Source organism: Scyliorhinus torazame, chromosome 15, assembly GCF_047496885.1.
Source record: "Scyliorhinus torazame isolate Kashiwa2021f chromosome 15, sScyTor2.1, whole genome shotgun sequence".
Lineage (NCBI taxonomy): Eukaryota > Metazoa > Chordata > Chondrichthyes > Carcharhiniformes > Scyliorhinidae > Scyliorhinus > Scyliorhinus torazame.
The window spans coordinates 76,442,271-76,448,473 of NC_092721.1; positions in this window are offsets into that span (position 1 = coordinate 76,442,271).

Consider the following 6,203-nt stretch of genomic DNA (forward strand, 5'->3'; position numbering starts at 1 on the left):
TCGCCTATGGCGCTAATTTTGTTCATGTACTCTCCTATGTTGAGCGTTGCGGGGGCTCTTGCGGATTTTGCCATCTTCCAGACACACTGGTTGACTGGATCGAATGAAAGGTGGTGGGAATTGATGAAATCAATTCCCAGAATGTGTTCGGCTGTGTGGGGCAGGTCAACTAAAACTACAGGGTGCTTGATGGTGATGTTACCGATTTGAATGGGTACAGGGGCTGTGATGTGTCCCTGCTGTGAGTGGCCTGTAAAGCCGCTGAGGGTGATAGTGGCTGTAGTGGGCCACATGTCTTTTTGAAACAGGGTGGAGGAATTTATTGTGGTGCGGGACCCTCCTGTGTCCCAGAGAAATTCGATGGGCTGTCCCCGGATTTTCGCTGCAACTACCGGTCGTCCGGACCTATCGCAAAGGGTGTCGCAGACCCAACTGGGGGAGCCCGTACACCGTCAGTCCGTTCTGCTCAAGTCCATCTGATCTGAACGGGCGCTAACGCTATGGATGGGCTCTGTCTTTTTCTTAATCAGAGTGCCCGTCTGCTGGGCTCTCTGTGGCTTTTTAGGGGCATTGCACTCTTTTGCGAATTGTCCCAACTGTCCGCAGTTGTAGCACTCCTGTGACTTGGGTGGGGGCTGTTCTTTCCCTCATTCACCCATGCGGGGTTGTGGCGTGTTGTTTTTACTGCCTGCATGTCTGCGGCGGCCTGCTTTTCCTTGGTATTCTTAACGGAGGGTTTATTTTGAACAGATTGCTCCCAAGCGCGGAACAATCTTTTCACTACCCACTTCTCGTTATGGGCCTTCTCTGAGGGATCATAACTCATACAGGCTTTCTGTCCTGTTTCTGTGGCATGGGAGATAAGGGTGCGGGTCCATTTGGCCATGTTGTCTGGGGACAAATGGGCACGGTCTACGTCTCCAAAAACTGCTGCAAAGTGAATCCACAGGCGTCCAGCAAACGCTGTGGATGCTCGGATTTCTTTTGCCTACATTTGTTGAGGCCATCTACGGGGTCACCCCGGTTATACCCGATCGCATCCAGGATCGCGGTATGCAGTTCTGCAAGGGTGCCTCCTCCTACATTCTGTGGGTCGGGAAGGGCTGCTGCTACCGACGGGTCTAAACTTAAAACGGTGAGCTTTACATGCTCTCGCTCATCCAGGCCGTACATGGTCGCCTGATGCTTAACTGTGGCAAAGAAATGGTGGGGGTCTGAGGTGGGGAGGAACGGCGTGATCTTATCGCACGCGGCCCGTAATTGGGTCACTGTTAAGGGGGTGTAGTATAGAAATTCCGTGTCATCTACTATGGCTGTGTGGCGGGTGGTTACTGGGTTCATTGGAGCTTGATCTATCTGCTGTGTGGGTGTTGGGGTGCTTTCCTCTGTTGTGACTTTCCCTGCGCACATGTTCCCTGAACATATCTCTGCGCTGTTTCATTCAACTCTTCCCAATCAGGGCCGTCTTCCTGATCTAATCTTTCTCCAAAGGTTTCCTGAAAACCTTTTTGAACAGAAAGCAGTGATTGCAGCTCTGCAATCTGCTTCCGGCACTTTGCATGATCTAATGTGCTTTGTCTTTGTTCTGTGGTGGCAGCATGGAGTGCTCTTAATGCTGCCTTGAGGTCACTACACTGTTTCTGTACTGCCTCTACCTGTTTTTCCGTTTCTTCTCGTACCAGGACTGCACGTTGCGTGTCTTTATAGGCCTTTTCGTATTGAGACTGGAAGCTGCTTCAGTGCGGCAGACAAGACTGGTGAGCCCTTTTGGCGTCATCCACCTCTACATCTTTTGCTGCCAATTTCCTTCTCAAGTCTAAATTCTCCTTTTCTACCTCGCTTACATCGACCTTACTCATCCGATGTATGCCTTCAACTTCTTTCCGGAGCGTCCTAACTACCTCCTCTGTGCCTCGCAATTGTGCCAAGCAGGACACGATTGCCATCGGCTTGCGAGTTTTCCCGAAGCTCTTTTTATGGATCTCGCTCAGGTTCTCCCACCAAGTATGTTCTATACTCCCGGGACCTGATTCCTCGTTATCACAGAATTCATTCCAAAGGGGCCATCCTTTCCCTTTGAGGTATTTCCTGATCTCTTCCTCCCAAATGGGACATTGTCCCACTCTACTGCTGCTGGTCGCTGCGACCGCAAATTCCTCAGGGTTCATTATGCGCTGCATTGCCTGCATTGCCATCTTTCCTATTCTTTTAAATTTGGAACAGAGGGGCTAAGGCGGTGCTGTAAATACGGGTACGGCTTTCGCTACTTTCCGATATACAAACTTCCGACAGTTTTGACGCAACAAAAATCTATCAGTTTTACCTTATCGCCCTGTTAGTTAGGCATGCATACACACACTTCCGAATTATGACAATTGATCAGAACTGCTTGAACACTTGTGGTTTTCTGTTTCCAATTGGATCTCTAATTCAAATTCTGGGTTCTCCCGGAGTGGTTTTCCACTTCTAGATTGGGTCCCGTCAGGATGTCGCCAAATAAATTGCTAACTTTTGCCTTAGTTTAATTGCTCTGTTTTATCACCTTTGCTCTTGAGTCGCCAGGTATCTTTCTGATACCGCCACGTGGTTCAAGTCCGAGTAATGATCAATAATCCAATACACCGCTTAGTAAGATTTAAATCAAAGCACATTTATTACACACAGTAATCACTACTCATGTACAAATTCTACGTCTAAGCTACTTCTACAGCTAACAGGCCAATACTTAACTTGGAACTGGCCCACCAGGTCAGGGAAACGAATGGCCTTTCGTTCGGGTTCTGAGCCTGCGGGATTCGAAGTTGGTACAGATTGGTAGCTAGGAGCGCCTATCTCATAGCAAGCGTTGAAGTAAGACTTACTAGATATCAGCGATGGCTGGACCGGTCACTGTCAAGGGTTGGTTCGTGTTGCTGAGTGACCCGCGACTCTATTCTTATAGTCCCCAGGCGCTTCCCGCCTTTTGGGGCGGACCCTGTACCTGGTTCCAAGTGATTGGACTTTGTCCCAATCACTTGGTTCGATTTTCTCCAATGCTGGAGCGATTCCTTGATCGATGGGCGGTATTGAGGTGGTCGTTCACCTCCCTTTGTGTAGGCTTCTGCTGGCGCCGACGAGTCTGGGTTGGCTTTATGTATCTAAATGTTGCTCATTAATATGCAGATGGATGGTGTTTTGTTATGCTGATGGTTTCCAGTATCGATCTTGTCTGGCCTTTCCAGAGGTAAATACACACTCAACCCGCAGCTGCTTGTCTGTGTCCTGTTGGCTGACTTTCCCATCAGCCTTTGCCGTTCACCGTTTTAAATCGGGAGTTAGCCATTCTAAAACGGGAGCTAGCCATTTTAACTGGCTACAAGTTTCATTGGCTTTAGGCTTGTTTGTGCCTAAATACTGTCTCTATGAGGCCAGTGTGGGCTTCTCTGGCAGCCAAATGTGCTGCTACAGTCACCCTAGCCACATTATGTTCCTCTTCCTCCAGTTCCTCAGCCTCCTCCCTCTTCTGGGCCTCCTCCTCATCGGAAGGTCTGTAGTTTACTCCACCTGCAGCTCAATTCCTCTCTGAGATGCTAGGATGTGCAAGGCACAGCAGGTCACCATCATTGCTAAGTGATATAAGTGGCACAGTGGTTAGCACTATTGCCTGACAGCAGTAGGCACCCAGGTTCAATTCCTTGGGTGACTGTCTGTGTGGAGTTTGTACTCTCTCCCATTGTCTGCATGAGCTTCCTCCGCGCACGCTCCGGTTTCCTCCCACATTCCAAAGATATGCAGGTGAGGTGGATTGGCCATGCTAAATTGCCCCGTGGTGTCCAGAGATGTACTGGTTGGGTGGGGCTGCGGGGATAGGGTGGGGGTGTGGGATTAGGTTGGGTGCTCTTTCGGAGAGTAGATACAGACTCGATGGGCAGAATGACCTCTTTCTTCACTGTAGGAATTCTATGATTGACACGCCAGAGTTCCCACTCCCCCAACCCCAAATCAGTCAAGGCATCTGAATCTAATTTTTAGAAAGCCGATAGTTGTGGTGATGCAGCTCCTGTTGTACCTCTCATTGGCATCCTTGACAGGCTTCCTAATAGCTTCATTTGCCAGGTCCTCAGAGGGGGAGTCATCGCCAAGGAACCACTTGCTGACTCTGTGCGGAGGTGAAAACACCTATGACAGACTAAACTGGTGCAGGATGCAGAAGTCATTGCAGCTTCCAGAAAAGCTTGCACTTTCACGCATAATAAACTTACAGTGGTCATAAATGAACCGCACATTGAGCAAGTGGAATCCCTTCTGGTTGATGAACATTCCAGGATGATCTGATGATCAACCAGGGCTTGGTTTAGCACACTGGGCTAAATAGCTGGCTTGTAATGCAGTACAAGGTAGCAGCGCGGGTTCAATTCCCGTATCAGCCTTCCCGAACAGGCGCCGGAATGTGGCGACTAGGGGCTTTTCACAGTAACTTCGTTGAAGCTTACTTGTGACAATAAGTGATTATTATTACTATGATGATGCCTTAACTTCGTCTGAACTGAAGAAATCCAGCAAGCTCAGCAAAAGCACGCCAGAACTCTGTCTGTGACTGACCTCATCAGTCTCAAGCCGACCTTGGCAAACGTGAGCATGTATGAACTGGGAGATGGATTTTGGGCTGCAGATTATGAAATCCTGTAGATATCTTCAGCTGATACCTGTGAGAAGCTGGAGGCAAAATAATTCTGGGCTGTCCTGACCTTAATGGCCACTGGCAATGTATGCCCGCCTGGCTCTCTTAGAAGGATGTCCTGTTCCAAGGCGCTGAAAGTGTCAGCAATGAGTTGCAATGAGAGCATTCAAGCCCTGGGGCATCGTTGTTCAGGCATGTCAAGAAAGCCAATCTTCTGTTTGTACACACTGTCCTCCAGTCCCTCTGTGGAGGATGATATAATAGCTGCATCTCCAGCTGCCATTCTACAGCAAAGGCTGATATCAGAAATGCTTACAGCAAGATAAGGTGCATGGTAAATGTGTAGCACAGTGGTACAGTGGTTAGCACTGCTGCCTTACACCGCCAGAGATCCGGGTTCGATTCTGACCTCGAGTGACTGTGTGGCATTTGCACTTTCTTCTTGTGTCTGCGGGGCTTTCCTCCAGGTGCTCCGGCTTCTTCTCAGAATCTAACGATGTGAATTGGCTTTGCTAAATTGCCCCTAGGTAGGATTATGGGGATTGTGAGAGGGATTGGATCTAGGTAGGGTGCTCATTCTGTGGGTCAGTTCAGACCAGATGGGCTGAATGGCCTCCTTCTGCACTATAGGGATTCTATGAATCTATGATAAATCAAATGACTCCCAAAGGTTTGTATTTATTCTTTATATCAGGAAAATCAGTCTCATGGCAAATATCCTTCCCATAGGTCTGGATGTAGTTGTTCTGTTTCTCTATTTAAAAGCTTTCCCGTATGTAAGTTTCTTTGATCAATGATTTCCCACGGTGCTTTCACCTTGTGTTCCGCACAGTTCAGGACTTTAATGCCCTGGATGTTTTTTTTTTCTAAATTTTTCCAATTAATAGGCTCTTTCGCATGGCCTACCCTTCACACCTTTGGGTTGTGGGGGCTGAGGCCCACGCAGACACAGGGTGAACCTGCAAACGCCACACTGACAGTGACCCTGGGCCGGGATCGAACCCGGGTCCTCAACGCCGAGGCAGCAGTGGTGTCCTGGCTGTTAAAGTCAGAATTAAAATTAAATTGTTGTTTCATGGGTATTGGACCCAGCATCTTCAAAGGGATTTCCTGCTTGCTTCTGAACATGTTCCTTCTAAATTCAGAAAAAAGAGCAGGGACAACTCAGACTCCCCACAGGCTATGACCTTTTGGGGCTTTAATTTCCCACATGTATTCGAGTCTGTCTCCTTCCTCATGATAAAATTCTGCCCTACGTTTCATTGTACCCATCACATTGGCATCTGTTCTGCACCAGATCAAATGATTATTCAAATTACCCAATATTAATACTGCTGTGTGAAAATCAGTTCAAGATCTTTCCGTCCTAATAAAATGTTAAGAGCATTCTCCTGTTATTCATGCAATCAATCTTGATTTTCTGATGCGACTATTATCTTCCCTGCTTTTTTTATGGAAGCTGTGAGGTTTTCTGACATACGTCAAGTATCTTGTACCCGGGGGCATGCTTTCTAATAGACGTGATGCATTTTCACAGTTGCAC